The sequence below is a fragment of the Triturus cristatus genome, chromosome 8 (genome assembly GCF_964204655.1).
Source record: "Triturus cristatus chromosome 8, aTriCri1.1, whole genome shotgun sequence".
In the NCBI taxonomy this organism is placed as follows: domain Eukaryota; kingdom Metazoa; phylum Chordata; class Amphibia; order Caudata; family Salamandridae; genus Triturus; species Triturus cristatus.
The window spans coordinates 1,072,528,096-1,072,555,981 of NC_140591.1; the positions used below are offsets into that span (position 1 = coordinate 1,072,528,096).

At 43.9% G+C, this 27,886-nt stretch overlaps 1 protein-coding gene across 1 annotated transcript in view; it reads left to right on the forward strand.

The window, feature by feature from the left end:
• The first annotated feature begins 503 nt into the window (after positions 1 to 503).
• The window catches only part of GPR45 (G protein-coupled receptor 45), a 230,244-nt gene continuing 202,861 nt past the window's right edge, over positions 504 to 27,886 (forward strand). Inside the window, exon 1 of the mRNA XM_085622605.1 lies at positions 504 to 701. The gene's annotated coding sequence lies outside the window, so the exon portion shown is untranslated. The remainder of the gene's footprint in view (positions 702 to 27,886) is intronic.

The window sequence follows — 27,886 nt, forward strand, 5'->3', positions numbered from 1 at the left end:
CTGCACATTTTCTCTGTCTCTCATCCTGCAATTTTCCAAATGGTCATTAATTTTGAAGCTAAAATGACAGGTGGCCTACATAATGCTTACATAAATATAAAACGTAATAAGCAACGTGACACTAATGCAACAACCGATCACAGAGCTTTAGGGCTCAGGCGGCCAGCAAAGCGACTAATGGAAAATGTACAATTTCAAAGCAGGGGATACTACATGTCTTTGTAATCAAACTCAAAATAAAAAAAAAAATGCACACACAATAATATTAATGAAAAATATCTAACCCTATAATTCGTTTTCTTATGCAGTGTCATTTTCTACACACGGCCAGAAAGCACACCTTGACCCCTGTTTCAGTGGCTGAGAGGTGAGGCCAGTGGCTAAGATGCCCATTAGACCCTTGTGTCGGCGGATGAGAATTGTCGAGGGGGGCGGGGGGAGCGTGTGGTCCTTCCCTTTAAGGAGGCAGAGTGTCATTTCAATCCGGGGGGCATCCAGCTGTTTCCCAGTCATGAACCAGGAAAGGAGGGAGCGAAATCGAGTCCGGCATCGACATCAGCACGGCTCCTGGAGGATGCCCGGCGGGAGGACAGCTGCAGCGGCAGGCGGGAGAAGGGCGCGAGGCTGCCGCGTCCACCTGCAGCGGCGGCCGCAGCTGGAGGTCCCGTGCTGTCGGCTTTGGTTCACCCGCAGAAGCACAAGTAGGTGACCACGGAGGCCGGCGCGTCCAGCACGGCCACGGGGGTCTGGCCTGCACACCTCTGCGTTCATAGCTCCAGCGCCGGTCTGCGCTCTCTCCGGGCCTTGACCCCGAGCGTGCGCAACACTCGGGGCGTCTGACCCTGCGTGCAGGAGTGCGTGCATTGGTAATGTCCGGTCAGCTGGAGGGGGGTTCAAAGCGGTGCACTCTGCTCCCCAGCCGGTGCACTCCGCGCTCAGCCCTCCAGCTGTCTGCCGTGCTGTCAGTGTCATCAAGTTTTTCATTCCTGTTAGCCCTATGAGTGCCTTCGTGTTTTCTAATAACACCATGGCTTAGTCTCCAGGTGTCTGTTGTATGTGTGTGAGTGTCGGTTTGTGGGGGGGGGGGGGTATTGGCTAAGTCTCCAGGTGTCTGTTGTGGGCGGGGCGCATGTTCTCTACTTGGCAGTTCGTGTACCGTTTTCAAATGAATCATGAACATTATCCGTGCATCTTGTGTGTACTCGTTAATTCGCACTCCAGGTTGCTATGTTAACGGTGCACATCCTTACTCGGTCAACCAATGAAACTTCAATAAAAGAAAGCGCTTCGTTACCTCGAATGTTTTGTGTATGGCAATTATCAACTATTATTGTGACTGTGCACCATTCGGTTGTACACAAGCAACAAGATAAGAAGAACTCAATGTCCCAGGTTTTACAAAGCTGAGGTTTCTGGATTTTGCATAAAAAACAAGACTGAATAAATGAAACAGTAGACCAAAAGTCACAGACCCTTTGCTCAGTTAAGTGTAATACAAACAAACAAAAAAGGGCATTCTTGATTCTCTATTACACACTCACGGAATCAGAGTAAATGACAGTTTACAATTGTAAAGTGCGCTTACTATCGCGGTATCACTGCTATTGAGTTTAGCTTTAGTAAAGGAGTTGTGTGCGTAAGGTGGCATGCAAAACGCATGGGTCACTTGCAGACTCATAAGCATGCGGGTAGTCACTATGGGTTTACGTCCACGTTCCTAACTTGGAAACTCTTCTAAAGTTGCTAATGAAGTAACCGTTTTCCAGGCTAAAAATAATCAGGGAGCGGGCCAAAATTCCATGGGCCTTTGTGAAGTTGAGGAAAATTGATTATCTGCAAAGATATTTTTTTTTTGGTGAGGGGTAAAAAAAAATGAAATCTGCAATTCATGCGTAAATCCGCCAAGTGGAAAATCCGCATGAGTAAATATTGGCTTGTAGCAGGCTATGTAGCTGTAATAGATTTCTTTTATGTCTCCTTGGGATGTTTGTAAATCCATAACATTGTTAATGTATTGCAAACATTCAAATACATTTCTAGGGGTAGGCAAAATTGAGTATTTCTCATGAGAATTACCAGTGGATTAAGTGTGAGTGGTTTTCTGCATAGAAATTGTGTGCAAGGTTTGCCTTCATGCACGAAAGGCACACTCTAGTCTATCCCAACTCCATGGAATTTCAAAGTCACGCAGTGGTCGTCAGCAGCGCAGTACATGGGACTGCTCGAACCAGGTATCATGTGACCAACAATTATGTGACCATCCCAATTATATGCTAACCAGAAATTTAGCGTGGATAGTCACTATCCAGTAATCAGGGTTTATCTAAGATTATTCTTGAGTAGAATACATTTACACCTGGGCCTACTGCTTTCTCACTTTTTAGAGCAATGCTTTATTAATCTGGAAGACAAGAGGGTAGACGAAGAAGATTTTGCTTCAGTGCCACTGCCCCAAAAATATGAAACTTGAGAATTGAGAGTGTACACCTTTATTGATATCTATATAGTTAAGTGAAGCGTTTTCCTAAAAATCTGACTTTATTGTCTCTGGAGAGGTGATAGGCTTAGATGTATGTGTTTCAATATTAATCAATGTTTTAAATGGGCAAATACTCTCAGTTACTGAATTCCTGCACTTCTTTAATTTGACAGGCCTAGTACCTGAGTCATCAGATATATCAGTTCTGCCTCGCATATTCCAGTAGAGATTTCTAATTAACATCAGCTAGTTTCTGTTCAACAAAATATATGTTAGTGCCAGCACTTCTTAGTAACCAACAGTTGTTCTGGGGTTATTAGTACCTGAACTTCTATATTTCAATTTTAAAACACTGGATTTTATTATTAGCCCTTGAATAGCGTACAGTGTGTCATTAATATGGTTTTGTAGTTTGTTTCTGACTGTCTTCCTCGCGATTCAAGGTTTCCATTGCAGAACGATGACTGAGTAGCCCTGTGGTAATAAGATTCCAGTATTGTGTAGTAGTGTGTCTGTCGGTTGGTGGCATGATATATGAACAGTCTGTCTCAAAGATAATTCTTTAATAGTTAAGTATAATTATAAAAACTAAAACCCTTTGAGACTGGCTTCTTTTGGCCACCGCACAAATTATTTTGCATCAACAGTCAATTTAAGGAAAATAATTATGGTTTTGCCTTTTCTGGGCATGCACACTGTCACCATAACTAGGCAATTTTAGAGATTTTTAGTTTCTACAATCTATCGACCATAATTGTGAGTTTTTTTATGTAAATATGCAGATACAGGTAAGTAGATATTAATTGTGGATAGAGAGTTATAGGTTAGTTCAACCTATTCATTTCTATTCCGGCTGTATTACAACCATTTAGGTGGTGGGTTGCCTCATCTCCCTACACCTAGGACAATGAACAATCATCTATACTGGTGGATTGTCCACAATATTAATTTCTGTCTTCAAGTGCAGATGGCACAAGATTGGATTCTGTCAATCAGGATCTGGGAAACTTATACCTAAAATCCACTTTTTTGTCAACTTAACAATTTATTCCTAAGGCTACAAGAATGGGCCAGCCACTTCAACTTTAGTAAACCTACAGCTACATTATAAAAAGCCACACCTATTGGTGTTGTCAGTGCTTGTGTTGGGATGGGCCTTTAATGAGGCAGCTGCTGCAATAACAGGAGGAACCTTCTGTCAATGACAAAAGACAATGCCAGGAGAATTAGAGGTGCATATTTCTTTGAAAAGAAAACAACATTCTTTTGCAGTAGGGAAACGAACAAGGTGTGACTGGCTTGAAATGGGGTGGGAGATAGTCTGGTTTTAGACAGCAGAGCCTTCTCTGGCTCTGCCTCTGGAAAAGGCTCTCAGGCAGCCACTGGGCAGTTGGTTGCCATGCTTTGGAAGGACCACTCTACTTGCAGCGGGCCATCTGGGCATGAATTGACTTGCCTGGAACCACCTTGCGTGACATGTTCTCAGGCAAGAATATAACAAAAATGCGCCTAGTACATTGGGTGAAAACTTCCACATGCCAGGGTTATCTATTTTTTGTTTTTCAGAAACAAGCGTCACCTTGCGAGTCTATTTGTGGAAATAAATGCCAAGCAGGCCCCCAAGGCTAGATTGGGCTGGCTGGCCACTGTTGTGGCAGCAGAGACCTAATTTTATAATCTGGTAGGACAATATCTAGAGTAGAATCAAGGACACAGTTTACTTAGTTTCATACTTTCAATTTATGGTCTGTGGCATGACTCTTTCCAGCTCATCGATTTAAAGACTGCCACCTTGAGAATCAGTCCCATACAGATGTCTGGAATTTTAGATTTTTTTAAAAGACCCTAATTATGGCCATTGCATATTGAGGCATCTTGTCTCATCAGTGGGAAATGTTGGGTCTGGTAGGACCTACACAAAAATAAGATTGGTAAATTCCCACCTTTAAAGTAAACTCCTGAATGGCAAGTGGATTTCTGAATTTCAGCATACGCGTAGTAAAATAAAATGTACTACAAAAAAATTACAAACCAGTGTAAAACATTACAATAGGCATCACATTAATTCCTATTCTATATCCGAAAGCATCATGTGAATAGTGTCCATCTTATTTTATTGGGGGTAGACTCACTCATCACATTGATATTAATTTTAAAGAATTCACTCCTAATGTGACGCCTTTCAGAATGTTTAAGTGTATGTCAAGTACTTGGACGACAATCATGTATCAATGCCTATTTGTGCCAGTATTCAATTACTGAAGTTCTGTCTGTCTCAATAACTTTGGAATTATATACATGTTTGCATGACCTGCAGAAAAAGCGGTTTGATAATTAATTGTCAACCACTTAAATGATGATGTACTATGCAATTAAGTTTGCATGGGTTTTTACACTATACATTAAGAAACTTTGGTGATTTGAACTGGTGAGATTTGTTGATACCGTAAACTTGCAGCATGAGTCACAGATTTGGTTTCCTAGGTTTTTTGGTGTTGGAAGTTTGGTGCATAATGTTTATGGCAGTTTTAATATGTATATATTTTCTAGCTCGCATGAAGTCCAGGCGATGATGCCAGATGAAACACGTGTTGGCTAGTTGTCTCAAAGAAGAAAATAAAGAGGCGGAATTTATATAAGACCGGATACAATTCCGCATGTGTAATTTTGAGTGTGTACAAGGACTTTAGTATAAAGTCAAATAATGCATTTAAGGGTCTGATATACAGATTTAGCTGGTGTGACATTAAAAAGTGGTCTGCTTACTTGAAAGCCCCGTAGTTCCCCAGGGAAGGCACTAGCAACTATCTGTTTCAGTGTCCTCACCTGCCACAGTAGATGCACAGATCTCCTACTTCATCATATTAATAACATAACATATGCAGCTTCAAATACAGTTCTTTAATGTCAACTCTTTGAGTGCCCACTTTTACTTTACGTTCTTAAACCAACTCCTCACATGAAAATAAAACAACAAAATAAGATAAAAGTGGCTCAATATGAAATGCCTGTGCTGCTCAGTGGAAGCTACTTAGTTCCAAATTCTCCTTGAGACCTTTATAATTGACCATATCCAGATGGTCAATTCCCTAATATTCTCATTGTTTTATATGTTTATTTAGGTTATGACCTTGTAGTATATTTTTACCATCACTAAGACTTAAAATGACATTTGTTTGATGATATACTTGTGCTCATTGATTGTTCTTGCAAGAGTAGATTGTAAGAGGTTGTGTAGTTTCTATGAATTTTTTATTTCGTTCAGTCCATCAGTCTTTGACTTTCTTCGTTCTCTGGCCAATCTCAGGGTGTTTGATTTAATGAGCAACATTTTCTCAAGTGTGAAAAAGTCATGAAGTGGATTTTTTTTGTCCAGTATGTTGATGTTTGGCAATGTTCCCTTTAATAATATATTTGGTCTTGGAACAGTTCAGAAGTGAAAAATATCTTCTTTTTTATATTGATAAGAATCCTTGCCAAATCCATTCGATGTCTCTGCTTTCACAATCATATTCTGTGCATCAATAACAATATACATTTCAGATTACATAGAAAAAGTTCATGCAACAGATGGTCACAACTTAAGATACTCAGGTGTTCTCTAATGATTTTCTTAATTTAATTACTTGATGTAGAAAAGTTTGTAATACAGGCCATTCTTTCTTATTTTTCAGTTGTTTGCATGAAAAAAGGTTTTTGCCCAGGCAATTTGGTCAGTTGTATTAAATACTGAGCAGCGACTGCGCCACAGGGGGAGCCAGGGCTGGCTGGAGACGTCGATGTGTTGGCCGCACCCGGCAGTCTAGTTGCCGCTCGAGCTTGGGACTCTGCTCTGTTTATTTACATCGCCATTGCCAGTGCTTGTTTGTGGGCGTGAGGGACTGCGAGGCCTTTCAGCGGAGTAATCACGACCACCTGAGGTCTCTTCCCGGACACACCCCCTGATCACCGGCTTACCTTAAAACGACTCGCGGCCCCCGCTTCGCGGGAGCCGCTCGAGCTTGGGACTCTGCTCTGTTCATTTACATCGCCATTACCAATGCTTGTTTGTGGGCGTGAGGGACTGCGAGGCCTTTCAGCGGAGTAATCACGATCACCTGAGGTCTCTTCCCGGACACACCCCCTGATCACCGGCTTACCTTAAAACGACTCGCGGCCCCCGCTTCGCGGGAGCCGCTCGAGCTTGGGACTCTGCTCTGTTCATTTACATCGCCATTGCCAGTGCTTGTTTGTGGGCGTGAGGGACTGCGAGGCCTTTCAGTGGAGTAATCACGATCACCTGAGGTCTCTTCCCAGACACACCCCCTGATCACCGGCTTACCTTAAAACGACTCGCGGCCCCCGCTTCGCGGGCGCCGCTCGAGCTTGGGACTCTGCTCTGTTCATTTACATCGCCATTGCCAGTGCTTGTTTGTGGGCGTGAGGGACTGCGAGGCCTTTCAGCGGAGTAATCACGATCACCTGAGGTCTCTTCCCGGACACACCCCCTGATCACCGGCTTACCTTAAAACGACTCGCGGCCCCCGCTTCGCGGGCGCCGCTCGAGCTTGGGACTCTGCTCTGTTCATTTACATCGCCATTGCCAGTGCTTGTTTGTGGGCGTGAGGGACTGCGAGGCCTTTCAGCGGAGTAATCACGATCACCTGAGGTCTCTTCCCGGACACACCCCCTTCTTTCAACAGGCACGCTATAAAGGTCAACTATCATTACGCCCCGCGGGACGCTCGCGGGACGCACGCCGGGCGAAGCCCGGGCCAAGGGCGGGTCCGTTTAAGCCCGTTAAAGACCGATTAAGACCGGGCCGGGCTATCCCCCTAAGACTTGTTATCTGATAGTTTGAAATACCTTTGTTACCCTTTGTTTGTTTTAGGGCAATTTATTGCTTTGCCACTTATCGAAACTATGGCAACTACAAGAGCAAGAGGTAGTAGGAACAAGACAGCTACGGAGTTAAATAGTATTACTGGCCCTTTGGATAACTTCATTGTTAGAGCGAACTCTGTGATTGACCAAGGGATCGCACTTATGGAACGTAGAGTCTCCCAGGAGTTGGCACGGGCAAAACGATCTTCGCTGGGTCATTTTGCTTCGGTTAAAACTCCAACTAAACTAATTAATGATGTGGTTTCTACGGATATCCAACCGGCTCGCCAGAGCCTCCCTAACATGGTTGACCTGTCAGTATCAGCTTCTGAATTTCTTTCGGTTTTAGAACCAGACAGGTCCTTGACACACCCACACGATCCCTTGTTAGTTGAATCAACTGATACCCAGCGGAGGGGGAGTAGGGAGGGAGCAATACCCAAATCTTTAAAACCCGTTAAGAAAAGAAAATCGAGACACACTAAGAAACCTAAAAAGTATCAGAAATTGCCAAGACCCACAGATAAGGAGACCCATGAGCCATTATTAAGTGTTCAAGAGGGGGGACAAAATCATAGACAGTCTACGTATAGTAACCCTCGCCTAGACTCGCATAATGCTACGATGGACACAGATTGTATCACTGTTTCCCCCAGTTTAACCTCAACTAGCATGGCCATAGAGGCAGATACTAAAATCCTTGATTATATGAGCAAATTATTTAAATTACACCTCTCTCCATTAGAGGCCAGATTAAAAGGCGTTGAAAAACAACTAACCGAACTGACTGCTTTTATCAAACCATTGAGTAAGTCTGGAGTAAACAGCGACGGAGTAAGGAAGCAAACCATTAATAATAATTCAACGGGGGTTTTGCGATCTAATAAAAGCTTATCTCTAAAAGATCCTAATTTAATTATTGATCCTACCGCACCCGAGAATAATTCATTTAGTAATGCTAGCAAACCTTTTCAAACTAACAAGCAGAAGGCCACTACACCTAGAAACACCGCTCCGATACCTAAGACAAATCTTGACGGAAGAGTATTACCGCAGAAACTATCCATCGATTAGCCCCCGGAAGTAACTCCCTATTTGGTGATCCTGACCGGGGTGCCAGAACTGAGGGAGGGTGCAGAGGAGTCTATAGGATCCTTGAAAAACAAGGTACAACATTGGCTCAACTCAAGACGGCCTCTGCCTCCCAATAGGTCGAGCAAGATCCTTATGGTGCGTAGAGTACCATGGGTAGGGCAAGGCAAAAAAACCACGAAGGGGGATTGTATTTTGGTAAACTTTGATGACCCGGATACCGTTGACTACATTTGTTCATGGCCCAACCAGCTTAACAATGAAGATATTGCAACTATGCGACTGTCTTTCTTTTACCCACCTAGTAATCCCTATGAACCAGTCTTCGATAGAAGTAGGGGTGTGGCAGGCACTCAAGATAGAGTAGTTGACAGGTGGGTGCGGGGTTGGCAACCAACCAGAGACGTACGCCCAATGGACAATTGGAGAGGAATACGGACCGACAACCGGTTTAGCTGCTTGGAATCGGTCGATTGACGCCCCTTGTTCACCACTCTTGAGGGCGTCCTTAGTGGGGTCTCCAGTGAGCAAACCAAAAGAGGAACTAACCCATTAACTGATACCCTAGGGTTCTTAACCGAGAGAATAGCCCCTGAAACAGCAGTGAGCCATACTTTCCTTCGACCCACAACAGAAGATGTATCTTGTGGAGAGCTTGTAGGACCCATACACATCGTCCCCGAAAACGTTATGTCCAGCCAATACCTGCGATTAAGCCAAGGAACGACTGCAGGAGTTAATCCCCTACAGTCAGTTTTAATAGATGGCTTCGAGAATTCTCCTGTTACGGATCCGATAATAGTCCCCCAATGTAGCAAACTAGCCTTGTTATCATGGAACATTGCGGGCCTATCAAACAAAGTAACGGATCCCAGTTTTAGAGACTTTATCGACAAGTATGATATTATTTGCTTGCAAGAGTCTTGGGAAACTAAAGAGATCCATCTTGAAGGGTATCGCACATTCACTACCCCTGCAGTCCAGTCTAGGAGGGGCAGACCTTCGGGAGGTCTCTGTACGTATATTTCCATTTATCAATCACTTTTTGACAATCATCCTCCTTATATCTCGTCAATTCTTCATAAACCTGTGAGATTGAACAGCCTTTATTAGCCCTTAGGATTTCGATAATTTCTACCCTTTTATAGTTAGTATCCCCTCCCTGTTTCTTTGCCAGGACCGATCTTATTTGTAAATATTTGAAGAAATCCCTACGGTCTAAGTTATATAGTTGGCATGCTTGTTCAAATGTTATTAGTCCCGTGATTCCCACCAAGTCTCCTATTGTTTTTATCCCCTTCATGTCCCAACGCTTCATAACCGGATCATGGAATACCATTGGTAGCGACTGATTATTAAATAACGGAGTATAATAGTTCGTCCTCCCAATTTGTGTTCTCTTCCTTACGATTGACCATACTGCCATTGCTGCACCCACAGTCTTGAACTTGACTTTCTTATAGTAACTGCCTTCGTTGAATGTAAGGAGCCATTTGTCAGAGTCCTTGATCAATAACTCATATATATCAGGGATGCTCTCCCCCACTCTCCATCGATCCTCTGTGTTTCCCCCCACTAGCCCCTTGATGTATTGTAGGACGGTTGCCCAATAGTAAGTCCTGTAGTCCGGTGCCGCTAGGCCCCCTCGCTCTCTTGGTAATGACAGAAATTTCAATGCTCGCCGTGTTTTACCTTTAGCCCATATAAAATGATTTGTAAGCCCCTCTATTTCGCGGAACCAGTTATTGTTGAATTTAAGCGGAATCGTACGGAACAAATATAATATTTTAGGCAAGAAAATCATTTTTATTAGATTACATCGACCTATTGTTGTTAAATATAGGTTATTTAATCTATCTAGATCCCGCTTAGCCTTTTTAATTACCGGTCCCAAGTTCATTTCCACTATCTTTGAGAGATCGGCGGTTATCGTTATCCCTAAATAGGTTGCTGATTCTGTTATTCTATTATCTACCAGCCTTACCTTTTTGTTAACTACTATTTGAGTTTTACTCTCGTTTAATTTATACCCTGAGAGCGCCCCATAGGCTGTAGCTTCTTGTTCTATCTCTAATAGAGCTGTCGCCGGATCCACAGATATTACCGCTAGGTCATCTGCGTACCCTAAGATTTTCGTTTCATGTCCGTTCAGGACAACCGGCATAATATTTCTATTTGCCTCTATCTTTCTAATAAACCCATCTATGTAAAATGCGAAGAGTAGTGGAGAACATGGGCATCCTTGTCTGGTACCCCGTCCGACTTTTATAACCCCGCTCTGCTCCCCCATAATCCGCAATCTTATCGTTGGGTTCAAATATAGAGCTCTCAGTGACCTGATACAGACATCCCCTATATTTACTTTTCCTAGAGCCGCCCAGAGGAAGCCCCACGAGACCCTATCAAATGCTTTTTCTGCGTCTAATAAGATTAAAGCCATAGGGTCTCGTGAGGCTGCCGTCCCATCAAACAGAGTGCAAACTCTGCGGATATGATCCGCAGTGCCCCTACCGGGGATGAACCCATGCTGGCGAGGGGAGATGATCTTGCCAATAAAAGCACTTAGACGGTTAGCCAGCATCTTAGAATATATCTTAGTGTCGCTATTCATCAAGCTTATGGGCCTGTATGACCCAGGATCGGTTGGGTTTTTGTTCTTTTTGAGAAATACAACCATGGTTGCATCTCTCCAGGACTCAGGAGGAATCCCCCCTCTTTGCGTCTCGCCCATCAATCGATAAAGATCCTCTTCAATACTGGGTAGAAATTTTTTATAAAATTCGAGAGGTATAGAATCAGGACCCACCGCTTTCCCGGCTGGCAGATCTTTGATTGCCCCTCTTAGTTCTTCTAATGAAAAGTTGGAGTCCGTCATCGCTCTGTCCGCATTTGTTAGTTTCTCTGTTTGCACAGTCTCTAGGTAACTCTCAATTTCACCGTCTGTGGCGCCATTTTCTGAGTTGTACAGATTTTGATAGAATTCTTGGAAGATAGCGCAGATCTCTTTTGGCGTTGTGGCAACAGCTCCCATTGCAGAGTTTATCTGTGAAATATCCCCTTTTGTGACTGCCTGTCGAGTCCTAATAGCTAAAATACGCCCTATCTGTTCGCTATATTCATATTGGTCCTGTTTCCATGCCATATATTTCCCTGCCGCTTTATTTGCTAGTAACTCAGCCATAGCTGCCTTTGCCATCGCTAACCGTTGTGATACTTCTTCCGTCTCTTGTTTGGCTTCTATTATTTTAATAAATTCCTCTTCGATAGCGGCAACTGTACTTTGCCTGTTCTCCCTTTCCTCTTTCTCTGTCTTATTTCGTTTTAACGAATAACTAATTGTCTCTCCCCTTATGCCAGCCTTCATAGCGTCCCACACAATTCTTAGGGGCGCAGAGCCTCTATTAATGTTTAGATAATCTTTTAGCCAGCTATCCATCCAGGTTATGTACTTTGGGTCGTACAACAAGGCTCTCTCAAAAGTCCAGCTGGTCCTCTCCTTTTGTTGATTTGGAATATCTATATCAAGTATCAACGGGCTGTGGTCTGACACTACCCGGGGTAATTTTTTCAGCTTGGAAATTGACAACAGTGCAGAAGATACCAAAAAATAGTCGTATATTTCCAACGCCGTAACCACGACAATAAAACTCTTGACCAATGATGGTCATGTTTTTTACCAGATTCTTTCCCTCGTTTTTGGAGGTAAACGACAAATTATCCTGGTGAATTTATATAACAATATTCCCAAGGGAGATTATAAGCATGCTCTTGAGGATATAAACAACTTGATTTATCACGGGGCAGACCGGGATCATAAAGATACGTGTATTATTTTCTCTGGTGATTTTAATTGTCACTTATGCCCACATAGCAGCAAGGGTACCTGCGGTTTGTTAAATCCTTCGGGCGAATGTTGTACTCATTTTGAGCACTCAACGTTAGGTAACCTATTGAATGTTTTAATCCACGATTGGAATTTGGGCTATGCTAACGAGCTTTGCAACCCACAAATTAGTTTTCAACCCACTTTTTTTGGGCATGGACTACATTCTACGATAGATTTTTCATTAATCACTACCAGCTATCGCCATAATATCCTCATGTTTAATACAGAGGAGATTGCTATGAGTGATCATTTTCCCATCAGCATAATCTTTGATATTGGACTGAGAAATGGAAAACTACCAAACATAGTGGAAAATCTGTATGGTCATTCTATCCAAATGGCGAGAAAAAACGGATATGCAATTAAATGGAAAATGGTTGATTCTGTCAACTTTCTGCATACCCTAATTACTGACCAGTTTTTTAACATCATGACTTGTTTGGCAGGTTCTCCAGATCCTAATATGGTCATTAAAGCCTTCCAGTCGATTGCGATGCAAATATCTAACAACCTGACTGGAACGCCCAGAGAAGGAGGGGGAACAAAACCCGAGGGCTGGTTTAACTCTGAATGTAGTAAAGCCCATGCAAATCTGAAACAGTCCCTAAAAACCACGCCTAGGAATTATTTAGACATTAGAGCAGCCAGACTAGTTTATAAACTTACCTTACGAAAGCGAAAACAAGAGATTAAGGAGAATGCCTGGACTGCCCTAGTAAAGGCGTCTTGTTTGAGAGACAACACTGCATTTTGGAAAGCAGTTAATGCTCCTTTTTTTGTGGACAGAAAAACTGATGTGATAGATCTGGCAATTGAACAATCTGCTTGGGTAGATCACTACACTGAACTTTATAAGAAGGATGACCTGTTTAGTTTACTAACTCCAACACAAAGTATATCAAACAACAGCTCGTCCACTTCAACTGTGGGTTTCCCTCTGGAGATTTCGTTTTCCGTGACGGAAATGGAGCTAGCTCTATCTGAAAGTTCAAAAAACAAAGCTCCGGGCCCGGATGGGATTCCCATAGATCTATTTAAGGAAAATATCCCCTTTTGGGCCCCGCTCCTGACCAACCTATTAAACAGCTATAATAAAAAGGGTTTTCCCTTGACCTGGCAGGAAGCAATAATCGTCCCTATTTTTAAAAAGGGAGATCGTAATGATCCAAAATGTTATAGGCCTATCTCGCTGCTGGATTCGTTGATGAAAGTAGCCGGAAGACTTATCCTAAATAGATTACAATTATGGGCTAAAGACAGCGACATCCTTTCTAAATTTCAATATGGTTTTAAAGAAGGACTAGGCACAGTCGAACAAGGACTTAATCTAGCTATAATAACTGCAAAATACACGATAGCTAAGAAGGGCAACCTTTTTATGACCTTTGTCGACTTAACCTCAGCCTTTGACTGCTTAAGCCATGAACTTTTGTGGGACACTTTAAACTCACTAGGTATTGATTTGAATATTTTGAATTTTATCAAAGAGTTATATCGTGGAGCAGGAGCAAAGGTCCGCTTTGGTAAAAATGGTGAATGCACAAATAAATTTCCTATCATGAAAGGCGTACGCCAGGGCTGCATCCTGGCTCCCTTTCTTTTTAATCTATACATAAATGGAGTGGCGGAGTTCTTATTAAAGCAGAAAGTAGATTATCCCCAGATAAATGGTGAGGCCGTTCCTATTTTATTATACGCTGATGATTCGGTCATCATGGCCAGAACTCAATTAGACCTCCAAAAAGCGTTAACCACTTTTTCAATTTTTATGTCATCCAGGGGTCTAAAAATCAACACTGGAAAAACTTTTACCATGAGCTGTTCATCAGCGTCTAAAGTTCCTTGTAATACTTTTTTAAATCAGTCTAAGATAGAATTAACACATTCATTTTCTTATTTAGGGATTTTATTTAATTACAGGGGTTCTTGGACACCAGCAGTTAATACTAGGAATTTAGCTTTTGCTCGCTCACTTGGAGCACTGAAACAGTTCGCAAACAAATTAGGAGGTAGACCTGTCCGTATCTTAATGGACATTTACAAAGCTAAATGTGTTTCAATTGCCACATACGGGGCCGGTCTCTGGGGTATTGCAGATTGCCGGGAAATTCAAGTAAGGGAAAATATTTTCCTCCGGTATTTGCTAGCAGTCCCCAGGTCTACCTCCACGTATGTGTGCCACAACGAATTAGACATAACTTATATCTCTGATTTGATCAGAATTAGCCCTTTGTTATTGTGGTATAAGATATGGACCTCACTAGCTACTACCTTAAATAGAACTGTCTTATCTGATTGTATCAACCTCGAAAGAGGTAAAAATATTCCATGGTTAGCATACATAAAGGCTTTTCTAACAAATATGGGCCTACCACATTACTTTAACAATCCAACTTTATTATCCACGCTTTCAAGAAAGGAATTTAAAGACCGATGTCTCGCTTTCTTAGAAAACAGTCGGTGGATTAAAGAGAGCACGAAAAAATCTGTTTCACAACATCAGTTACTCCTTCAGGGTTTCGGATTACAGTTTTATCTATCGCCTGATTATACATGTTATGACAGAATGTTACTGGCCCGTTTGAGAACTGATTGTTATTATAGGCTAATCACATTTCCTGAAACAAATAATTGGTCGCCTCACTTAATCAAATGTCCATGTGATGATATTTCTGAGCAATCATCTATTCACAGTCTTTTGTTCTGCAAATTTTATGCGTGGGGCAGGAAGAGACATTTGACACCTTTACTGAAAACCTGGGGTCTAAGGCAGTGCAGACCAGCTTTTGTAAAACTGCTTATGCTCGAAGATGAAATGACTGTCAAGGCTGTATCCAAATTTTTGAAATATGTAATTAGATGCAGATCTTCTATGTCCTAGTACCCTTCAATTTTATGTTCAAATAAGTTCATTTTATTAAGATACAATTAATTGGATTTACTTGTATATTCTTTTTTAATATGTGATTGTTGTATTTACTGTGCTTTTATGGTTTTTAATGAAATCGAATAAAGCTATCTTTGACTTGACTTGACTTGTATTAAATACTTTTTTGTCTATCTATTCAATAAACTCCGAGCCTCATTTAGAGGTCATATAATGCCAGCATCCACCCAAAAATGGTGAATTCCTTGTTGAACAACGTGGTGATTCTTCTCTTCTCATTTAGGGAAACACCTCAGGGTTTTCACTGGTGGAGCCTCATCCAACTCTGCCAGGTCAAACCCTTGACCAAGCAGTTCATTTGCCACTGGCCACATGTCAAGTGTTGTAAGACAGGATGGACTCTTGAAGAGAAAATTTATGCCAACTCCAAGCGTGCCAGGATCTTTGTGTTTTACAAAGAAATAGTGCTGAGGGGTCCAAAAAAATATGGTCCCTGCTACTAATTCAGATTTGCCTACAATACATCCGCCACATAGATTTAAGTTTCGAAGGCAGAGATACCCAACAAGCAGGTGGAAATCCCTAAATATGGGTAGTTATTTGTCAGGGGAGTGGAGGCCAGGGCCTCCGCCAAGCTGATAGGCCGGTCATCCATCAACTGTACCTTAAATGAAATGTCATTAAATGTTGGATTCATTTCCTTTGTCCCTTTGCTCAGTACTGGGAAACCCGTCTTGGCTCAACTTTATAAATTGAAATAATAATCTGATGTTCAGTTACATCAGGAATAATTTATTTCACTCTTGTCAGATGACTAAAGGCAAGGGTGTATACTTTTATTTAAAAATATACTGGTCCCAAGTACAAGAGGCTTCGAAAGTCCTCTTGTCCATTTTGGTGTCATGCAGTGGGAACTATGGCAGCATTTTCATTAATCAGAGGTCTGTATTAGTATCTCTGATAATTACATGAATCATATTATATTAGGATTTGGATTCTAGCCAGGGTGTGATTTTGCTCCCTTTCTGCAACTCTACAAACAGAGGCCTGAGGTAAGCAGGAAGTAGTAGTTTGAGAGCTAGAATGCCCTCTGAGACAGCCCATACCCACAAATCTACATGTACAAGGGTAGTCCCCAACCCATCTCCAATCTATTTCTTCAATGGAAAAGGTTTAAAATGTACTCCTGACAAGGGCAGGCATAAAGGCAGTCTGGGAGGAGTTACGGAAAGTGAATTTACAATTACCAGTGTTGTCTTAATGATTTTAAGGGTTCCGGGCCAGACTTTTTTTGGGGCCCCTTGTTGGGAACAACTTTGAATTTTGTTGCCTATTTTCTACTAATTCAAGCCACACAATGCCTGCCAAACAATATTGAATTACATTACAGATATAGGGATGCCAACAAACCTTAAAATGAACACTGTGGGACCGATTCCGATTCGGGTCGGAAAGCTCTCCGACCGAGCCGGATCCCGAGTGTTTTCCGACCGAGCCGGAGTCCTGCAGTCCGACCGAGCGAGTACGATGCGGCCGTATGCTGCCGGACTCGGTTCGGTCGGACTCCCATAGAAGTCAATGGAAGCCAGTCGTACGACGCGTGCATGGGCTCCCATTGACTGAATGGGTATGTCTCGCACAAGGGCACCCCCTACAGTGGGTACCCGTTTGTGCCATCCGCACCGTACATGCCTGTGTTGGGGGGACCTTTGGATCTCCCCCTGTGTCCGAGTCGTAGGGCTGCGGGTGTCAGGGGGTCCGACGCAGACCCTCAAAGGAACTTCCCGGACAATTTGCGAGCCGGAGTGTCCGGCTTGCACCGGCTGTCCGACGCGTGCATCGTACTGTCTCGGTCGTAAATCGCATCCCTTGCACGCCACGGTTAGCTTACAGCCGAGACGTACGGAGCGGTTCAGACCTTGAAACGACTTGGTCGGTGAATTTCACGTAGCTCGCATCGTACTTGCTCGCTCGTACAGCTGTACGAGTCGGGCGGAAAACATGCGTACAGCTCGTAGTTTTTCCAGCCGTATCGCGTTCGGTGCCCTTCCGACCCAGATCGGAATCGGCCCCTAAGTAGAGAGAGAGAGGGAAAAGAGGTTCTGTTAAAAAATCCAACAAAGATTGAGAGAAATGTCATTTTATCAGGGGGTCCCTGGAAGGTGGCCATCCTGTGCAATTGACCACTTTACCCATGCTTTAAAATGTTTCTGACAATCACTCACCATTTTTCTCATGGGTAAATATTCACCTGTATGTATTTGCTCATGCAAAAATGGAAATCACAAAAGGTTGCTAGAAGTTACATTTCCACACCTACTTATGTAAATTCTAGTGAATTCATGAAAGCTATACATTTGCACCCATACAGTGACCTATACCTACTAGTACACTTTTCTGACTTACTTAATTAATTGTTCTCCTAATTTATTTTCATGTTGACCATAATGTTTTGTTGACCGATTCTCCTCTAATAATCTTTCTTTAAAATGGTACCATGCATCAAAAACGTTTAGCACAATGTTGCTTCAGAGAAATGGTATTTAAAGTTGCACAATAATTTAGCCTTACATTTGTTTTAAAGTTGCAATTTTTAGTTTCCATTTTATTTCGAAAGGAAACAATTACCAATCTTGTTTTCATGCTTCTGCAGGTATTTGTATATAATTAGGGAGACTTCTGTGAGCATTATAAGTAGCCCCAAATTGTTAAATTTTGTTTTTATACAATATCCACTTTCCATGATGCAAGGTAGGCTGACAGTTCATTACATTTACTTAGAGCTCTAACCATAATTGTAAAGATGTTTGTATAATTGAATCATATATACCAGTTTGAATAACATATTCATATGGCTAAAAATCTTGATTTAGTGGCAGATAGCTTTTCTTCACAGCTCCATGCTGTTGTAACACAAACTGACAGCCAAAAGACTTAAGCTGCAGGGGTGTTGGGCCTACGTGTGCAGTAGACGGAATAAATATGAGAACTTGTTCTACTTGAAACCCAAACAATATGTCTTGGGTGCAGGCCATCAGTTGATTAGTTGCATGAAGGTTCTCGGCAAGCAATATATTGCTTCTATCCAAAGGTAATTTTTTTATCATTTACTGACAATGTGGTTGCTATTTATTGCTGGTGATGCCTTTTTAGGTCTCGCGCCTAGCGTTGCAGTGTGTAGCAATGCTTGCGCAGCGGGAGACCTCTTGTAAGGGGGTTTTGAAAGCTGACCACATGCTCGTGCGTGTGATCAGGCTTTCACCGGCAGGCATTGGCTTTCCCGTGTTTTTTTTTTTTTAAAAAGGCACGCGATTGGGCAAAGGCGGGTGCATGTCCCGCCTTTGCAATGCCCATTCCCGTCTGTGTCTAGCACGCGCAGCAGCGCGCGTTCGCCTCGCTGCCGCGCTCCCTTCCCCCGCTCCTCTGTGGTGCGCGCGCACCACTACTTTTGATTCCCGGCTTACATTCAGGGCCATGGCCGCTTTCACTTTCCAAGCGCAGCTGGGACAATAGCGACCGTTTTTTTTTAAAATGTTGTATGCGTGGGGCTGTATGTTTTTTTAGTTTATATGCGTGCGGCCATTTGTCTATAATGCGGGCCCACTTTTATGTTGGTAATAGGAGGACACATGAGGGTAAATCGTAACGGTCTCTATACGCACACAATACGAAAAAATTCCTCAAACTTGCAAGTTGCAACGTTTTTCATGGACTTTTGCTTACGTTGCAAAACAAATGAAACATGTGTTGCTGCTCCATAGTTATATTCGACTGTGTCACAGCTGCTGTATCACGGGCTCAGTACTTTATTTTGGGTGGAGGTGTGTGTGCCCCCAGAGCCACTCTGCCCGGGCCCTCTCTGCTGGCCCAGTTATGCGGGGGCTGCAGACTTGGGGCATCCGGCGAGCTCCCCGTGCCTGGTCCTCCCTGGTTCCGATAGCCATACCGCGTACCAGCAGTAATAAGCGCGACTGTGCCTAATTAAATCCTCCTCGCATTAGCAAATCTCACAACTATCCCCATCTCTGGCTAGTCCGAGGAGGTCTGGGGCTGGGAGAGACACCGCAGGTGCCCTCCTCGCCCCCTGCTTATGCCTTATTTTCCTCTAGCCTAAGCATTGATGGGGCCGGCCCTCTGTGCGACGGGCAAGGCAGAGCGACGACTGAACCTGCTGGTAGTGGGCACAGAGCTTCTGCCCTCCCGAGTAAATAAGGCTGTGTGCGGATCCCTCCTGTCAGTCAGGGGATGACCGGGCCAGAGTGTGAGAGGACAAGGATGGATCAAGGAAGGGCCGCATGTCTGCTGCTGCTCCCGCTCCTGCATGTGGTGCTCAGCAGGCCTCGCCAGATGAGTGAGGGTGTCTGTATAGCGCACAGTGTCAGCTGAGCGTGCTCTTGTTCTCAATGGACCTGGCCGGCTTCGCTTCGGAATGAGACGCAAATCGCTTTCGTTTCTGTAAACTCTGCAGAAATCTTGTGGCTCGTGTACTGTTTTCCATCAGTCTTCGATGAAAGAAATGGGGCTGCGCCACTCCCTTGTGGTTCGGTGTTATTTTCTGCTTCGTGACTGCTGGCGGATTTTAGCGTCCTGGTGATTGTAGTGTCAAAGTGAGTACTCATTTCTGTTCTTATTGAGATTGCCAAATTCTGAACATTCGCAGTGGGCAGAGTCTAAATGGCCACTGAGCAGGGGATGGTACTAATCGCTATATTTTATGCATCACATTTGTATTTCAGTGAGACAAAAATATAGGAAGCACGTCCAGGGTGCTTACACCAGTCGCAGGGGTCACATGACCATTTCACGGTACGTGTCTGAGTTTGTGGCTCACAAACAGCATTTGAACAGCTTGTTTTGTTACCGATGGCGGCCGTGCGTGATGTTTATAAAATGCGCGGCTCGCCCAACTAAGGTTGGTTTGTCCCAGTTACATGAAATGCAGCAACTCCATTTTATCAACAGTTCTGTGGTCTCCATGTTCAGAAGACACAGCACGCCCCCGGGCAGGTTGACGCCATGCATGCTTCATCGGCACCCACAGCGGCAATTTCCACTATAACAAGGCTTTGGCTTGTTATATCTGGCTGCAGCCTCTCACTGATGCCTATTGACTGGGAACAGGTGTGCAGGAAAACGTATTGAGCCCTTTTTGGGGAGTAACACTCTGCAAATGTTTAAAATTAATAACATGGTGTCAGAATCAGGTTCCCGCGGTGTTGCCAACAGGGGGCAAAAGACTGGATGAAACCGCTCTCACTCACTCAGTTATTGGTGCACAGTTTTTAATCACAGGCAATTCATCTGGCTGTGAACAATGTGTCAATGAAACCTCTGAGTGGCAGTTTGCCTCTGCGATTATTTTCTGCCGCTGTGCTGTTGTCGGCTGTGCCTCTATTCAGCGCCAGTTGTTCTGTTCCAACAACTGGATACACTTAGCATGCACTGCAGAGCCAACTTCTTCAAAGTGCAGCTCCGCAACAATAGCAGTGTACTTAAATCGTAATGACGTGTCAGTAAACAGTCACACCTTTCTGCCTGCTGATTACAATGTTTGCAAGTGTGATTATTCATTCTGTGCCATCGAATGTGATTCATTTCACTTTCGGTTGCTTCCTATGTAACAGTGTAAAGAACGCTGCTTGTTAAACTTAGTACATCACCCTCGCACCGAACTCATTATTTAGAAGCCTGATTGACATCGGAGTGTTTCCTTTGTCAGCAGCACAGCTCACACTAAAAAAACAGCGTCTGAAAACATAAAGAGTGGGCCGTATTACAGTTTTGCGAAGAAGCCCCGTGTGGTGTGATCAATAAATGTCGAAACCATAAAAGGCACGATCATACATGTGCCATACCGATGACACTGTACCTACCACTGCGAGAGGGCCGTAAACTGCGCCTGTCAAGCTCCCCCACCCCCTGCTCTCACTAAAACATCCAGCTCGTTTCGGACGCACCTGCTCCTAACCCACCACTGAATAGCGATGCAAAATATATATATCACTTTATATGCAAATAATGACCGGGAAGTGCCCTAGACTGTGCGAACTGGATGGCCACAGATCCCCCCCCTCGTCCAACCAACCCCACCACCGACACTTCAGCCACCGGAGTTATGCCAGGCTCTCATTTTTTAAACTTCGTACATCACCCTCGCACTGAACTCATTATTTAAAAGCCTGATTGGCATTGGAGTGTTTCCTTTGTCAGCAGCACAGCACACACTAAAAAACAAAACAAGCATTTGCAATGCAATAGGTCTCGCATTACTGAAAGTTTGAGCTAATGTTGTTGCATTATTATTAGCAAAGCCAATAGCTCAAACTTTCAGTAATGCAGGACCTATTGCATTGCAAATGCTTGTTAGTGTCAGGCTGCTGCCTTGAGTACTCTAGTGGAGGAACAAAAATAGTAGTGACATCCCAAATGCAGACCCTCACGGATTTCTGTCAAAACCTGGACAGTTATCACTCAGGCTTTTGACCTCAGTGCAGCACAGAGACAGGACTGATCTCACTGTAAGGTGATGATGATGTATCACTCTTGATACTTCTCGATCCGCCTGCTCCATTCGATATGGTGGATCAAGATTTTAAAGACTGAAGCCACCATTGTGGCTGCAGTCCTAAGACGCTTTAGTACTCCCTTAATAGGTAAAATGTAGTGTGTCAGACATAGCCGTTTAAATCCTCTGAAGTGGGGGCCGAGTGTGGGGTTCCAAAAACGTCCCCCATTTCACTATTTTTATTCTATGTGCATATTAATCCAGTCTCTTCTAACAGCACGGCCAAAAGTGAGAAATGTTACACAAATGCTGACGATAAGCAGATTTATAAACTTTTACTCTAAGAAATGGATTAAAACGTGTAGTGTCTTCGATGAATAGTGCTTGCATGAAGCTTAATGGAGCAAAAACTGAGATATTATTCATGGGCTCAGGCCAAAAGCTGCAGAATACCCAGTGGCGTAGCAAGGGGGGGTGGGGTCTGCCCATGGCGGCACGAGTTTTGGGGGCGGCGGCCTCCCCAACCCCCCGCCGGCTCTTACCAGCAGGCATCGTGGGTCAGTATACGCAGGAATCGCCAGCACCCCTTGCTCTTACCTGCTGCAGCTGGGCTGCAAAAGCAGCAACCCCCACGGGCAGCAAAAGGCCTAGCTACGCCACTGAGGATACCGCCACATTACCCCTGCTTCTGGAGGTTTTTGGAATCTTAATTCACTTTGCAAAAAAAAGGCAACAAACCTGGGGGATATGTGCGACACCAAACTAAAATGTGAGGCGCATTTTGGTTCTGTAGTATAATCAGCATTCTGTAGCGCAAGGAATTTAACGCAGATAATGCTATACACTGAAATGAAATTGTATAAAAACATTACTTGTTCTTTAATTAACTAAACACTGGGCCTTGCCAAAAAAAAGATTGTTTTGACTCTAAAGGATTCAAATTGCTTGGTTACAATATGTGCAAAGTCTGGCAACAAGACCAGACCTTCATTGAATGAAAAAAATTACAATATTTTTTTTGAAGTGTAACCTTGCTGTACTGTTTATCACTACATTAGCGTATTGTATTTAAAGTTGGTTGTCTGATTTTAAAGTGTATCAAGAGAATTTCCCTATTATGTGCTACAGGTTCCCAAAACCAAACTGCAGATATTCACCCAGAGACTGTGGCTACTTTTGACAATTGTTGTCTTCAGGTGAAAAAGACTGGATCTGCTGATCTACCCTGGACCATGTAATTCCAACGGGACCAGTGACTCTCTATTATTGGCCATTAGCAATTACCAGGGACCTTGTCATTAAGGTCCAGTTCTTACAAAAATAGCAGATAATTAGATTGTTCAACTCCCAACAGCGTGCTTCCAATTTACTAACAGAGTGAAAAGAGGAAGCGGAGCGAGGATGAGGAGAGTAGAGGAGCAATGACTATGGGCCTCATTACGATGTTGGTCAGAAAGCCTTCCGAGCGGCTCCTTGTAGGAATCATTTTCAACCGACTCGGGTTCGGGGAGTCCGACCGACTGATTACAATGATTCCGAACACCGTTCGGTTGGACTCCCATTGACTTCAATGGGAGTCTGTGTTCTGACAGACAACACAGGCTCCCATTGAGAAATGGGGTGGTTGCGTATAACCTTGCACCCTGTGGCGGACACCCCATGGGGCCTGCCACACTACGCATGGTTGGAAAGAGGGGTCCCAAGGGTACCCTCACGGGCCCCAACCTGAGGCCTCCGTGTAAAGGGGGGCCTGCTACGGGCCCCTAAAGTCAGTTTCCGACAGCCATTTCGTGTCAGACAGACCGATACAAAACAGCTGTCGGAATCCGACATCGTAATCGATCGGTAGGAAACGTGGTCCGTAGACCTGTTCAATTCGGCTCCGACCGACTCAGAGTCTCCAAATACCAGTCGGAACCGAGTCGGACAGACCAAACGGTTACCTACCATCATAATCGTTGGGTCGAAAATGTTTCAGAGTTGGTTGGAAACATGGGTTCTGACTCAGATTGGGAAAATCCACATGCCTTTGAGGCCTTTCCGACTGACATCGTAATGAGTTGCCTATGTCTTAAATCTGAAATTGAAACTTGGTTTGTGCTGACATGAGTACATATAGTGCAAGTGCATTGTATTGTAACACTTCTCTAGTGCTTTTGTACCCCGTGACGAGGCCTAAAGCTTGTGTGTATGTAAGTGTGGACGTCAGTGTTTGCATGTGGGTGCGCACTCATGTGTGTTTGAGTCCTTGCTGCCTTTTGTAATGTCAAGGTAACTTTCTAACTCCTGATATCATACTATTACAGAGAGTTTATCCTTTACCCATCAGTTATGTCGAAGCAGTGGCAAAGTGAACTCTGGCTTTCTCAGCTTAAGCGGGGGTGGTGTTCACACATAATGATTTATGAGCCTTGTCTGTCTGCACCTCTGCAGACAGAGCTCTTAAGAACACAGTGTAAAGGAAACTGAGGTCCAGGATGCAAATCCAATCAGAGAAAAAAAGCCCAAAAGGTGAAAAGATGAAGGGAAGAGAGGAAAAGAGTTTGCAGAGGCATAGTTTTCATAGGTGTAGCAGGTGCAGAGGCACCGAGACTTAACAGGCCCACTGAACTCAGATTTTTGCTGTATTTTAACAATTAAATGCAAGCTAGGGGGGCATTTTGTTCTTTGCAGTAAGGCTCACAATGCACTGGCTATGCTACCCAGACTGTGAAAGAGAGGGCTGGAAGGAAGAGTGAAATTAATGCACATAAAAGAAAGTAGAAACTGACAAGAAGGAAGGCAAATATGCATGAAAAGATGGATGAAAGGACTAATGGAAGTTGTAAACAATAGTTGCATAGGTGGGTGAAAGAATGGCTGGAATTATGAAAGGCTGGGTCAATGAGCGGATGGACAAATGGAAGTCTGGATGGATGGGTGAATTGATAAAAAGAGGGTGAAATGATGGATGGAAAAGAATGGGAGGATGGATGGATGAATGACTGAAAGTGGGAGTGGAAGGACAGAACGATTGATGAAAGCGTGTAATGATGAAAGACTGGAAAGACCGAATGGTAAATGAAGGATGGAATGGTGAAAGGATGGTTGGATGGAAACGTGAAAAGATGAATGGATGGATGCATCAAAATCTTAATGGATGGAGAGATAGATGAACGGAAGGTGGGATGAAGGGCGCTCATCTTGGCTGGGCACGGCTCATTTGCTTCACTCACCTGATGCCATTCAAGGTAAGGATAAAAGTGGGGGGTATTTTAATTTTCTGGCTACACTCTTACATCAAAGGTCTACTGCACCACAACTATTTTGGACTGCAGTCTCACCCTCTTTGGTGTACAGTACTCTGTGGTAGGTCTATGTTTCAGGATAGTGCATAGCTTCAGGTAGCTGGGATCTATGCATAAGTTACTACATATATATGTGAACCACACACAGCTAGGACTGTGGCCTCAGCCTAATATTCTACTGTTACCATAAATATATCTCATGCATAATCCTTGCACAATGAGCTCTTTTTTCTCAAAGCATGTACATATCTCTCCCCATCTTCAGGTGTTTGTGTCTGCATCTAGACTGTTATTACTCATCTGTGGTCGTGGACAGGAACACACTGATAGTTGCGTACGTGGTTTGATAGGTATTTTATTTGCCTGGGTATATTGTTCCACTGTGGGTATTCATGGAGAGAGCCCATCCTTCCTCTCTACACATTTGGATGCTGGTGTGGCTTATTTCAGGAGGTTGGTAGAGCAAACACGTTTTTAGGTCTCGCCTAGCGCTGCAGAACGCATGCGCTACTCGTACGGCGAGATATATTGTGGATGAGGACTTTCAGAAAGGGGGCTTGAAGCCCCGCCCCTCATTTCCATTGGCTGGCGTCACCGTTTATGCTAAATGGTGGCCTGCCATTGGAAATTAGCTTTTTTGGTTGCCGCCCTTTTGCCTTTTGGGATGGCCTCTCCGGACTGGATGGCTTTGTTTACGGCTGTCGTGACGATCTTTCTTATCTTCGGAGGCGTGTAATCACAGGTCATGTTTCCAAAGGGCGGTTGTTTTGTGCTCTCCCGATAAATGTTCTCTCCAGATACATACAGCGCTAATGCCTCTCTGTGCGGTCAACCGATACACATAGCGCTAACCTGTGCTCCCCCGATGCACGTAGCGCGGATGCCTCTCCGTGTTGTCAAGAAACCACGCATCGCTAATACTCCTCTGTGTGCTTGCTAGATACACACAGCACAATACCACCCTGTGCTCTTCAGATACACGCAGCACTACCACGACTGTGTGCTCTTCAGACGTGCTTTGCGATGGGGGGGAAGGGGCTGCTTTCTCGTGCCGCCTTGCAACAGAGTGTGGTTTCAGGCCTCCGGGCTCGCCTTGGGGGCCGGCGCCTTGATGTTTTGATTAATTGTAACAATGGGGCTCGCATGGCTGGTCGCGGTGCACCGTATGGCTGATGCAGGCTTCCTGTTGCGCTTCGGGGGCTGTCTGAGCACAAGGTGAGTCAAGCAGCAATATTCAGGCCGCCTTTTACGATGGGGAAGGTGCAAGGTAACGGCATAGGTAGGCCCGCACCAGCCGCCACAGCGCTGATCGAAGTGGCAATTGTTATAATTGGCAGCGTTTTCAGTCATTCAGTGATGGCGATAATAACAACAAGGTTGCAGGTTCGATCCCCATACGGGTCAGTATTTACCAAGACTTGGTTACATACTGCACGGCTTGAAACAACCAGCTTGTGCATCAGGATGCGTAAGGTAAGCGAGGGGGAGCAAGGGTATGCTTGCGGATGCTTCACTGCTTTCGAGTGTGAGTGGAAGGGCTTCAACTGAGAAATGGAGAAGTGGAATAAAACTGCAAACACTGCAGGTTTGAAGGAAACAGTTACCTCAAAAGACTGGGTAAATCTATTTACATTTTTTGCAGAATTTTAAATGGTCTCTTCTTCATGTGAGTTTGAGAGGGTCAGAGCTGAGACTGTTTAGTTTTCTTTGAGGACTCATGGCACAGAGACAATGGTTACATTGCAGGATGTAAGAAACAGTAATAGACACGCGCTATGCAATGCAATAGGTGTTGCTTTTGGTATTGTAAATAACAATGGCTTTTAATTTGTTTAAAGGAATTGCCATTTACAATGCCAATAGCTCTAAAATTCGCAGTTGCGAGACTCATTGCATTGTAAATGCTTGTTTAGGAGTAGTGTTAAATTTGCCTGTGAGAGTCAAAGGAGTTAAGGAAAAGGGAACCAATTTGGTGATGTTAGGGACTTCCTGATGAATACGGACACAGGAGCAAGGAGCACAACCTGGAAACACTTCCTTCTCATTAGCACTGTGACAGACTAGTCTTACTGAGGATACTACTGCGTCACTCAAACCGGATTCTGAAATAAGGCACTTGCTCTGTGTCAGGCTCTTTCTTACATGCGTGCCCTCTCTTTGTGGGCCTTTCTGATTGCCTGTCTCCATGTTTAGCCTGTTTCTCTTCCTCGCCCCCTCTTTTCTTTCTTCACCCATTTCCACTATCCTTCCTGGAACCGTGTATTTGTATAGCAAACAACATTTTATCACATTACTATTGACAGGTATCACTCTAGTAGTACTTACAAGTACTCTTAAGGAAAAAGGCATTTTTAACACAAATTTTAAGATTCCGTGAAGGGCTTTTCCTGCTTCTTAGTCTTGTGACCTTCACCCAAGATAAGTACACCCACATGCAGATTCGCAAAAGGATTAATTTAAAAAGTAACTTATTAACTACCATAGAACTATTCCGATGTTTGGAGCAAATTTCTTATTTTAGAGGGATTTAAAAAGATTTTTGGGAACGCTCTATGAAATCTATGGCAAGAATAGGAAAACTCATATTCGTACCGATACAGAAGGGCTTTTTTACAAGCTCATTGGGCTGCCGGTGCATCACTTTTTTGGATGCCCGGTGGGGCACTGTGTCTGCCCTTATTTACAAGGCCACGTAAAGCCCCCCTGGGTGTCTTTTTATGGCCGTGTAAATACGGGCCCCTTTCATGCATTACTCTGTGTGAAAGACGCATTCTATGGGTGTGCTGTGGGTGTTCCCATGCAACATTCATAGAACCTGACACATTCCCAGCTTTGCAAAGTGTCGGAAACCTGGGAATGTGCCAGAATACTACCCCACCCCCAAGGG